Below are 13287 nucleotides of genomic sequence, written 5' to 3' on the forward strand. Positions count from 1 at the left end.
TGCATTGCTTAGAGTTCTTTGAAGTATGAATGTTCAGCTAAAAAGAATCAAATAAAGGAACAAACACTGTCATAGCAGCACTCTAATTCATCTTTGTATTGCTTAAATTAACATATTTAGCTGAACTGTTAATTTTTTTCTGACCTCCATTCTTTTCAGGTTCCTAAATTATGAAACTAGGCTTACAGTAGTATATTCTAAAAAGTCATATAGGTGAGAATATATACAAATCAGCCCATAGACACAATTTTACAATTTTGTATAAAGATTTCAGAAACTTGCCAACATTTTTCATATTTCTGAAACACATTATTCACATGAAATTATTCCTAATGTCTGAGCTTAAATTTCTATTGATTGTACCTCTACTTATTGCCAGTGATAACTTCAGTGGGACCTGAGATCATCTTTACTTCTAATGGGATATACTATTTTACAAACAAAATAAATCTATTTGATATTTTCATATGTTTTATTCCTCTGGACACAGAGATCTATTGATCCAAACTGGATATGACTGTTCAGTCATCAAAATCATCAAGTAACAAAAATAAAGGAAACACACTACAGTTTTACATATAATATAATGAAGCAACAATTAATAAAAAACACATTTTTTATTCCATTTAAATTGAGGAAACATGTAAAAAGGAAGCTATCTACTACTGTGCCTGGAACATAATAAGTCCTGAAAAACTCATTTTGCCATCATTTTTTTACTGTGACAAGGAGGGGCACATAACATCTTCTGTAGGATGTTATGGAAAAGCCTGAATGAATATTTTGGCCAATCTAATATATACTTGTATGTATAGTATTTTTTTCTTAAAGGAAGGCATTTATAAAGTTTAAAAAAGCTTAGGCTGAAATAAAAAGAAACCAGTGATACTGGTAAAAGGTGATGGAAAAGAGAAATTGAAAATATGTTTTAGTACATCATCTGATAAATGGAAATGATATACTGTACATTTAAATGTTTTACTGGACTTCATAAGAAATATAGTAAGTAAGTAAGTGTTAGTCGCTCAGTTGTGCCCGACTCTTTGCGACCCCATGGACTGCAGCCCACCAGGCTCCTCTGTCCATGAGATTTTCCAGGCAAGGATACTGGAGTGGGTTGTCATTTTCTTTTCCAGGGGATCTTCCCAACCCCGGGATCAAACCCGGGTCTCCTGTACTGCAGGCAGATTCTTAACTGACTAAGCTACAAGGGAATCCAGTATAGGGCAAAATGGTATGTTTGTGGTCTTCTATGATTCTAAGCTCTTTTATTCTAGCAACCCATATAGAAATTCCACTGATAAAACTGTACAAATTTGTCATCTTACTGACAATGAAATTTGTCTCTACTAATCAGATGTTAACAAAGAAACTCATTGAAAGGTTGATTTCTCAATAGAGCCTCTGCTTTATTAAACTGATAGGGGGAGGCAGGCAAAAAGGAAAAGAGGAGAAATAGAAGTAAAAGGAAATGATTCATGGCACAAATATATTCTTCAATTAAACTGTTGTTAAGCTAACCAAACGAAACTATTTGTGATGTTAAATGCTTCAGTAAATTTAGTCATGTAAGTATACGAAAAAGGAAAGACATTTTGACAAGTCATAGACTTAGGAAGTATTAACAATATGCGAGAAAAAGACAGAAAAACCTGAATAAATAAATAGTCACTGAAACACTCAGCAAGTTCCAGCTCTGCTTGGAATATTGTCCACATAATGAATATTTCAGGTGCATCTTGAGATCCTTATATTTTTCAAAGACAAGAAGGCAAGATGCATCTTACATCTGTTAAAGACTTCTGATTGGCATCTACGTTGAAAGCCTGCCTCAGGACTGAAAGGCAGAATGTTCCTCAAAAGCCGCAGGTATGAAATATTTATTCTACCTTTTCTCATAGACAAGAATGAGTTGACTCTGTGATATAAATCTTTACTAATAATACCAACAAAATAACACTTCTTCTGGTAAGTGATTATTCTTAGAAGGTGACCCAGGCCTTGTTTGTTGTAGTTGATCAGAGCAGAATAATGCAAGCATTGCTTACAGTATTCTTGGAAAACCTAATAATGTATTTTCAAGCATTATAGCACGGGAGACCTAAGGGTTGCTAAAATTTCCTTAAGAAAGATGATGCCGGATGAATTTTTTCTGGGATTGTTTTATTTATTTTTAATTTCAAAATTACATTTTTGTCAATATTAACCTCTGTTTGCAAGGACATTTTGTATATAAAAATGTTGTACCTATACCGTTGAGTATTCTTTTTATTAAGCAAGGCAAAGACTTGTGTGTCTCCAAATATTGCTTAAATCTCCAAAGCCAGCTGAATAAACAAACATTATGTGATCTGTAGTCCAAAAGTCTGCAAATGACTCCATAGGATGTAAAAAAAAAAAAAAAAGAAAGAAAACAAAAACTATAATTCCTTCTAAGTATTTCTTGGAGCCAATGATCAGCAGTTTTGTTTAAGTTCTGAGACCCCTGAGTCTCCATAAAAATAACTTTGAAATATTATATTATGTGTGAAAATTTTACACACATGCACCTTTATAATGAGCAGGCAAGCCCCCTGCCCTTCCTCAACCTGATAATCAACCATAGTGCCTACTCAAACATGGAAAAAATAGAAGATTCAGAACTCTAAAGCACATAATCTCAGTGCCATTTAGAACCATGTGCATTTCTGAAATCCTCTATTACTGCAAATCTCTTGGTTGTATTTTCTACTGAATTGTCTGTTTCTCATTATCAAAGTCTAAAAGAAATTTGATACAGTCATGTAACACTTGGAGAAGGAGTGTTAGAAAAATGCATTCCAAAGTGTTCAGCTTATCTTTTCTTTCCAAAGCAGTAACTACTGTCTGACTTTCCTCCTCTAGAGAAGCCAGTTGGGAGGGTGAAGGAAAAAAATCAAACCAAAGTAAATTAAACAATGGCCCTGTGCCTGAATCAATCACAGACATCAGCTTTTCAACACTGAATTGTAGTTAACAGGCTAGGGCAACATTAACATGGAGAATTCTTACTCTGCAAAGCTGCCTTTTGCTTGTAGAATGGAGACCACACCATGCTTCGAACCATGTTTGCCAGAATAAGATGACGTGGGCAAAGCTGGAGATTGGCAATACTGGTAACTGTGATAGTCAGATCGCTACTATCCTTGATAAATCAGGATATGAAATCCTAGAGATGGACTATGGTACATTTTATTCTTAGCATGGCCAGAATTCAGGTGTGACATGTCATCCTTCCTCAAGAGTGAAGATGCTGGAGAAAAGAAAATCTGGAGGAAAAATTGTAAAATATGAACCTTGAAGAAAGCATGTGTTATTCCAACAGGTGTTTCTGTCTGCTCCTGTAAGTCAGCTGGGTTATTCAGATATTACACAGATAGTGTTCAGACAACTCTCGATGCACATCTGATCAATTAAGATAGAATTTTGTTTTTGCAATTCAAGCTTTTAAGAAGCATTACAGTTAAAATACATAGCACAGGCATGCTGGGATAATTGGTTGTCAAAGTACATTGGTACCACTGAGTAGTCTTAAAATAGCAGGAAATACAACTGAATACTGGAAAGGAAAACACTATTTCACTTTTTCAAATAAAACATATTGCACCTCTGAGTTCACAATGGGATATTTGCTGAGAGCCTGTAATTAACTCATAATGATGAGAACCACAGTAATAAACATTTCCTTAGCAAAACATTCACTTGTTTTCATTATTTCCTACTTTTTCACTATTTCCCTGTCACTTTTTAAGTTAGCTTGTCACTATTAATCTGGAAGGGAATGGAGAAAAGGGCAAATAATTTTTCAAGATGCAGAATATTCATTTTAATGATCCAGAAAGCATACTTCTGGATAAAACCAGCACATCATCAGAGAGTGCAAACGTCTAAGCAAAAATGAGGGGACTTTATTACCTATTAGTAAAGTTATTTTAGTTTGAAAACTCAGAACCAAGGAAACCAAAATGTGGCTCAATAGCAGATCACCTATATCAGCTGCTTTTAGATTGACCTCCCTCCCCACTCACAGCTGTCAAATTAATCTTCCCAAATACCTTTTCATCATGTCACTCCTTTGCTCAAAATCCTTCAATAGCTGCTCAATACCAACAGCACAGAGTCCACATTCCTTGGCCCAGGCATTAAGCCCTCTCTACAATCTGGTTGCAATTTTCTTTTCTTGATTCATTTCCCACTCTTCTCTTGAAACACAGTGGTCCCTGTGAATTCTCTGCTCCAGTCTATGCAATGCCTTTGAAAAGACTACCTGCTTTCTTCTTTTCTTGTTCTTTTCTCAAGCTGTTCACTGGCGGGGGTGTTCCGCCATTCCTTGGCTCTACTTGGACACAACCTGAAGCGCTTCTTCGGATCACAGCATACATGGCCAGGTAGGGCTACCTGTTCAGCAAATGCAACTTGGCTTTGTGTGAGAGTGCGAGCTCCATGCAAGCAGTGCATGCATGCTAGTTCACCTCAGTTGTGTCTGCCTCTTTGTGACCCCATGAACTGTAGCCCACCAGGCTCCTTTGTCCATAGGATTCTTCTTGCAAGAATAAATAATTCTCATATATGTAAATAATTAATAATAGTTTAATTGCTTTATATATGCAAACACAGCTGAATGTAGGATGCAGTCAGAATTACTGGGTCCAGTTATGACCCAGCTCTTGGTGTGATGCCTTGGCTGAGGGAAAGGACTCTAGTTACACCTGCCTGACTGGGTTCATCGCTTCCTCTTCTTTTCTGCCAGCAATTCTTCTCCCACTGGACTGAACAATAGTTCTCTAATGAAAATCAGATCAGGTCCCTCCTCTGCTTCAACCTTGCCTATGTCTTCCCCATCACATCTGAATAAAGTGCACTGTCTTTTCCTGATTTATAAGGTCTATTGCTTGAATTCATCCTCCACGGTCTCCCCTCACCCACCACCCTCCAGCTGCCCTGGTCTTCCTCCTGGTCCTCTGTCTTGCATTTACTGTTTCTCCAGCCCAAACACTCCACCTTTGATCTGTGCCTGGCAGGCATCTTACAACCATTCTCAAATACTGGTCCTCAGTTAGATCTTTCTTGTGACCACATCTAAATTCAGTAGTTCCCCCTCCCTCACCATAATCTCTATCACATCGCCTTATTAAAAAACAAAACAAAACAGCCCCTGCTGCTGCTGCTAAGTCACTTCAGTCATGTCTACTAGGATCTGAAATAATCTTCTTTAGTTAGTTGTTTACTTGCCTTATGTCTATCTCCTTTCCCTGGCAGTAGACACCATTCAGCCCAGGATCTTGTCTGTTTTGATCACTGTTGTATTACTGTCATCAGAAAACTGCTTGGTATAGAGCATGTGATCAATAAGTATTTGTCAAATTAATAAACTTGCCTAAAGTTACATAGCTAGGAAGTGATAGAACTAGCCCTGAGACCCAAGTACGTCCATCTCTGTGACCAGTATGGTGCCACCACCCACCCTGTCCAGGACTGATGGTGCCACAAGCTTCTGTGTTCACCATCCTGGGGCTGACCCAGCAGTTACACACAAGGAGTCTTAGATCCAAGACGAAGACACCATCGAAAGTCAATAGACCTGTCTATCCAGGGAGTGTAGGCCGTCACTCAGACCTCATCCTACATGGGGAAATGTGTTGCAGAAGAATCAGCTGGAGGGACAATCACATCTTATTGATGGGGGCACTGATACATTTGTTAGATGCAACTCAGCATTTATGCCCAACATGTAAGGCATGGAGAATGAAGGGGATGTCTGGAAAGGGAAACAGCTACATGTGGCTCACTATAGAAACTGATTAACAATATGCACTCATTTCTTAGATATTGAAGAGAGCAAGAAAGGCAACAGTAAATTCATAAAGCAGGTTGATTTGGGAATGGTGGAGTAGGTCTTTAGGGTTAGCAGATGCAAACTATTATATATAGAATAGATAACAAGATCCTACTGTATAGCACAGGGAACTATATTTAATACCCTATGACAAACCATAATGGAAATGAATATAAGAAAAGTATGTTTATATATATATAACTGAATCACTTTGCTGTACAGAAGAAGTTAATACATTGTAAAGCAACTATACTTAAACTGAAAAATAAATTTAAAATATCCAGTCTTGTCTATGAAAGTGAAAGTCGCTCAGTTGTGTCTGACTCTTTGTGACCCCATGGACTATACAGTCCATGGAATTCTGCAGGCCAGAATACTGGAGTGCATAGCTTTTCCCTTCTCCAAGGGATCTTCCCAATCCAGGGATCGAAGCCAGGTCTCTTGTATTTGCAGGCAGATTCTCCACCAGCTGAGCCACCAGGGAAGCCCAAGAATACCAGAGTGAGTAGCCCATCCCTTCTCCAGCGGATCTTCCCAACCTCAAACCAGGGTCTCCTGCATTGCAGGTGGATTCCTTACCGACTGAGCTATCAGTGAAGTCTTGTCTACATTCAAATCAAATCTCCATTCTTGTAAAAGTATAGTCTATAGCCTATGTTTATCTGAGAAAGCAGTCTTTTGGGGACAAAGTTTTCCTTGTATAAGTGCATCATCAGCTAGCATTGACATTTAATCATCTTGTAGTCCTTGATGAATGATGACTAACCTAAAAATTAGAGAAATATTATATAATAAGACAACAGGGATTGATTCATTGGGTCCCACTGATTTAAAATTACATGTATTGGAAAAAGAATAACAGAAAAATACTGACTCAGACAAAGGCATGCAAAGGATGTTTCCTGTTACAGAGATTGTTTTAAAAGATGCAAATGCCTATTGTGTCATGATTCTGCAACAATTTATTTGCAATTTAACAGCATAGTAAAGTCAAACATTACCATTTATTGCCAATTGGAAAGAAGGAAAAAAATGGGAAGCTCTGTGTCTGGGGAGGGATTCTGTAGTTTGGCACATTTGCTGGTTCTTAAACTGCTTTTCTGAATGAGTTTGTCTCTGAGTATGTGGTGGTCCAACGTTCTCCTGACTAATTTGGATTGCTTGTGGCCATGGAACCAGTGAGGGGGCTCCATTCATAAACAGCCCATGATGCATGATAATGCTTTGAGGCTCATAGGAGGAAGTTCGCTGAGAAGAACTGTAGTATACCAGAGGGGGTTTGGAGAAAATTTCCATCCAGACTACAAATTGTAGACATTGATTTGAAATAAATTGTGACTGATGATCAGTCGATGACGATTTCCATAATCATTACACTGTCTGTAATTTATCAAGGTAATGATATTTGTGTCCCTGATGTCACATTCATCCTATACTGAGGGACTGAAGAGCATGCTGTGATTTTTAAAAGCCCTTATTAAGAACTGACTGGTTTTGTTATACTTCCAGCCGTAATCAGTGGGATGGCTGAAAGTGAATAAAACATTGAAACAATCCTGCTAGGTTTGTAATAAAATTCTTTTGACAAAATCTTCTATAGCACGAAGGCAAAGATTTTATGCTTACAGCATTTTAATTAAATCCTTCTTATCAAGATTGTTCAGTGTAGTTTGCCAATATGCTTTGGAAAGAGATATTACAGCACACTGGGCAAAAAAAATCTGCCAAAGAACCTCCCCTTAACCCTTCTGGACCATTTTCCCCTGGAATACTTGGTTTCCCTTTTAGATCACAGTTACTTATTTATGACCATGATTTTCAGCTCGTGTATGGTCAACAGGTATATTCACATCCTGCCCTTCTTCCCATTAGATACAAAATTGATGAACAATATTCTCCTCCTAAGTCAGAAAAAAAAGCTAATGACATTAAACACTAAATGTCATAAGTATCTCTTCACCAAACGTGAAAGTGAGCTTAGAAAGTCAATGACAGTGATATAATTAACAAAATTAACAAATGTGTTTTGAGATTGCCATTATAAAATGAATTACGATTAGACTGCAAATGCTATAGCATCACTTATATTTTCTTAGAACAAGGTTTAAATACATACAACCAAATACAGTTGAAAGAATTTCACAAATAATTCTAGCTTGGCATCTTGAGATTTTAACAAAGTTAAGATAAAGCAAAGTACTTTGATTAGAATCAGAAACAGAATATTTCAGATATTTGTTTCATGTAGCTAAAACTATAATTGTTATCTACAAACTTCCATTTGCTTTTGAAGTAATCCTATCTTACTAGTCTAGCTGCTGCTGCTGCTAAGTCGCTTCAGTTGTGTCCGACTCTGTGGGATCCCAGAGATGGCAGCCCACCAGGCTCCCTGCTCAATTATCTCAACTCATGCTGTATTTGTACTGTCTAATCTGGGTTCTTGGCTTCATTACCTTATTATTGATTTCTTTTTACTGTGAACATAAAATACACTGTGTTGACCATTTTTAAGTGTATAATAGCATTCAATGAATTCATAATGTTCTTCAACCCTTGCCATTATGCCCAGTTTCATTACTTTTAAGCTGTTTCTTATTTACTATCTGTCACCTATAAAAGAAAAAAGGTGATAATTACAGTAGCAACTTCATATTGTTTTTGTTAGAAATAAATGAGATGCTATGATATTTGCAAAGCCTGCCTGGTGTATTTGAAGTGCTAAACTACATACTCCATGCTTGAACTGCTTCATTCTAATGTTGACATTAACTCTTTTGAAGGCAAAAATCCTTACCAGAACCACACAATAGAATAACTTAAATTGATTTTCTGATAAATTCTAGTGTTACAAATGCTTCCACAAATATCACCCAGAACCTCATCATAAAACCTCAGGTAACAAATAAAACCAGGTTCTGTCTTCTGATTGTACAGATGAGAACAGTGAATCTCTGAAAGCGTATTAAGTCATTTACCCCAGGTCCCACAGTCAAAGAGTGGCGTTAGAAACTGAACATAGCACTTAGCACTCAGGAGGTATGCAACTGTAAATATCTGTAAATAAATGGATGAATTAAAATAACAGAATTTTGACTTCAAGTTCTCCACTCCTCCAAACACAGAACAGGGACTGCTTTGTCACCTAACTTGCTTATCTCCAGCCTTTATTCAGCATTCCTGTTTGCTAAGATCCATCAGGACTGACTGTGGGCTCTTGCTTCTTTTAATTCTTTGAGATTCACATTTTCTCTTTGGGAAAGGGAAAAACCCCATCCCATGCTCTCAAGGCACATTTCTGGATGGGATAACTTGGACTTTGGGACGTGACCACTGTGGTTGATTGTGTTCTGTGGGTTGCACTGCTGGGTGTTGGGAGGGTGTAGAGCATGAATGTTAACGTGAGTTAGACTCATAGGATAGTAGGGGGCATTAGAATGTCACATTATGGTAGTTTGTAAAAGAAGTACTTAAAAATTGTTTTAATTGGAGGCTAATTACAATATTGCGGTGGTTTTTGCCATACATCGAGAGGAAAGTTGATCTAAGGGAACCCTTGAAGTGGGGAAGGAGGCTGACACTTGGGTCTCACCTGTGTCCCTTTAAGTGGTCCAGGATCACCTCAGTGGTCCGTGGATCACTGGCACCAGAAGGAGGCAAGACTGGAAATACAGTTTGCCTTACTTCTAGTAGTAGTTCTGACTTTGGGTTCAGCCTGTCTCTTCTCTCCAGCTAAACAGGCCATTTGAAATGAAACTGCTTCACTTCCAGTGGCAATATAATTTGGAAACTAAATAATTTTGGCTGTGTGGAATGGAGTGAAGGAGAAAATTGAAAATAACAGGCAATAAATTTAATATACTCCAAAATTGTATCAAAAGAAAGGTAACCTGGGCTATTCTTATACACATTAAAAAACAAAGGATTTTTTTTAGTGTAATAGGGAAAATGTTCCAAGAAAAATATTTCACCTGTTGTATTTTTGAATATTTTGATATTAACATTTAAGATGTAGAATATATAATATATTTCACAAAAGCAGCAGTAACTTACCTATTAAAAATTAGGTAGATTATATGCATTCATGCAAATATATAAAAAATAACAGCAATATGATTTACAGATTGGTAAGCATTATAATTTTTAAAAATATCTTACTATAAAAGTATAACTAAACTGTAGAAATATGGATTTTTGTTAAACTTTGAAAACAAATTTTGAGAAATGTAAGCTTCCTATGTAGCTTTTCAAACAAATGCCATTTAAAAATATTTTAAATGTCACTTGAAAAAAGTAAATATCAAAATTTATTTCTAGACACATTTGATGCAAAAATGTATCAAGTTTCTATCAAAAGCATGTAAGATGATTTAGTCTGTGCTATTAAAAAAAATTCTCTTTTTAATCAAGCCATACTGACTAGCATAATACAGTTAAAGCTGTTAGAAACATTTATAATTTCTACTTAGATGAGGAAAGGATTACTGAGGAGAAAGACACAATGAGAATCAGGACTAAGAAGGGAATGCAAAAAAGTTAAAAATAAAGATGAGGTCATAAAGGCAGGGAAAAAAAGCCAAAAAAGGGAAATATGGAAAGGAGAAGGCAAGGGAGGGGAGAGGGAGGGGAGGAGAGAAAAAGACAGGAAAGGAGAAATGGGAGTGAGATTTGAGAACGTACACTTCATTAATGAAATAAGAGAGGGAAAGGGACAGGTACTTTTAATTTCAAAATGCAAGCAAACCAAAACCAGCAGTTATGTCTTGCTAATATACTTTCTTCTTAAATAGGCGTAACATTATTTCAGTTTTCTGCAAGTCACGGCAAAATTTATAGGGATTATCTTTGTGTCTGTCAACAGATCATAATGGGTATTTCAGAATTTTCAAAGATAATTCAGAAAAATTCCAATAATGTCTGCATAATGTCACACAAAAGGACCTGGGTAAACTCAACAGACATCAACTTGAAGGATGACACCATATTCCATTAGCTTGCTTTTGCTTTGACTTTTTAAGTGGCTTTTAAAAACATTTTTGAATTTTTAAACACATTAAAGAAACACTATAATGCTTTTTAGTATGTTGAGTATGTAAAGTACATTTTTTCCTGCAGCATAATTGAAATCTAATTAATCATTTTCTCTAGAGATTTATGTTTTTAAAGACAACTATTGTGACAACAATAGAGACATGACTTTGCTTGTCACCACTGAAAATATTTCAGTTGAGGCAACAGTATAATTTTGTGAAAATGTGTACACACTTTGATTAGTTCTGTTCTCAAAATTTACAAAAGAAATTAACAGCCCAACGGAGATGTTTGTGACTCTCACATCTTTAAGATAGCATTGTGTTTTCATCTTTTAAAATAAGAAATTGATTTATCAGTAATTTCAATTATATTCATTTGTTTTCCATTCATGGATTAGGGGAATAATGTGTCCCCTTTAGTTATGGACTCAGATATTAACCTATTTTTCCCCCTCATTATAGTTTTAGTCCTGATTTATTAATAATTAGCTCAGAGGCCTCCCCTTGTTGTAGCTGAAATGTGAATGCCTGGTTGCACAGTTTATGAGTGAAATGTAAATTTTAGTGCCAAAGGGTTATTTTCTGCTTCTCCATCTGGAGCTCACACAACTAGATGTGTGTGTTGTTCTACATGTTCCAATCCATTGGCTATAGGGAATCTGCAGTCGTACTCTTGGAATTGTCTCATTAGCTCACAGGATCCCTATTGACAGCCCTACTCTCTACTGCCATTCTTGTATCCAAGACGGTCAGGATCCCTTGTGTTATTTAAGGTCTTGGAAGCCATTGTTTTGCATATGTAAATATCATCTATCTACGTATCTATCTATCTCTATATATGACCAACCTAGACAGCATATTAAATAGCAGAGACATCCAGTAGTCATGTATGGATGTGAGAGTTGGACTATAAAGAAAGCTGAGCGCTGAAGAATTGATGCTTTTGAACTGTGGTGCTGGAGAAGACTCTTGAGAGTCCCTTGGACTGCAAGGAGATCAAACCAGTCGATTCTAAAGGAGATCAGTCCTGAATATTCATTGGAAGGACTGATGCTGAAGCTGAAGCTCCAATACTTTGGCCACCTGATGCAAAGAGCCGACTCATTGGAAAAAACCTGGATGCTGGGGAAGATTGAGGGCAGGAAGGAAAGGGGATGGCAGAGGATGGTTGGATGGCATCACTGACTCAATAGACATGAGTTTGAGCAAGCTCTGGGAGTTGGTGATTGACAGGGAAGCCTAGTGTGCTGCAGTCCATGGGGTTGCAAAGAGTCAGACACAATTGAGCAACTGAACTGAACCGATATATATATGTATGAAAGTGAGAGTGATAGTTGTTCAGTCATGTCCGACTCTTTATGACCCCATGGACTGTAGCCCATTATGCCCCTCTGTCCATGGGATTCTCCAGGCAAGAATACTGGAGTGGTTTGCCATGCCCTCCTCATACATATGTATACAAATATACATATAGTGTAATATCAGTATATTTATCAAAAATACTTATCTTGTTAGTATATGTTATATAGTCAGTATATAGCCATATATACAATTTGTTTACATGTTTATCTTCTATATATGCATAGGCATACCTCGTTTTATTGTGATTTTCTTTATTACACTTCACAGATACTATGTTTTTTACAGACCGGAGGCTTGTAGCAACTCTGCATCAAGCAAGTCTATCGGTGCCATTTTTCCAATAGTGTGTGTTGACTTTGTGTCTGTGATCTTTGAGGTTACTACTGCAAAAAGATTAAGACTTGCTAAAGGCTCAAATGATGATGATCATTTTTTAATTGATCATTTATTATTTTAATTTTTTTAATTAAGGTGTAAACTTTTTTTTAGACATAATGCTATTGCACACTCAATAGACTAGTGTAGTATAAGCATAACTTCTATATGCACTGGGAAAGACAAAAAACCATGTGATTTGCTTTTTTGTGATATTTGCTTTATTATGATGGTCTTTCAGAACTGAACCCATGATATCTCTGAGGTCTGCCTATAATATATTAATGTATATGCCATAATCAATACTAATGAATTAATTCAACCAAAAAAGAGGGGAAAAGATAAGAAACAAATACAAAGATGTTGGTTACTAAGGATATTTAGCTTTTTCTTAAAAAAAAAAAGTACGGGTCACATAATGCCAGTGTGAAGGGTAGGGTTGGGGACAGATTGAAGAGAAACTAGTGCAAATAATACCTACTCAGATTATCCCTTAACCTTTCATTTGATGATGGCACAATGCCTATTTTTGCTTAAAAGGAGATACTGAACCTCAATAACAAGGCAGGTTTACTTTTTCTAAATGTAACCAGTGAAAATTACCTTAATGCTAAAGGTTTAGGTATGTAAAGCTGTGAAATTACTAATTCGCTTGTATTCTCTGTT

The sequence above is a fragment of the Bos mutus genome, chromosome 27 (assembly GCF_027580195.1).
Source record: "Bos mutus isolate GX-2022 chromosome 27, NWIPB_WYAK_1.1, whole genome shotgun sequence".
NCBI lineage: Eukaryota > Metazoa > Chordata > Mammalia > Artiodactyla > Bovidae > Bos > Bos mutus.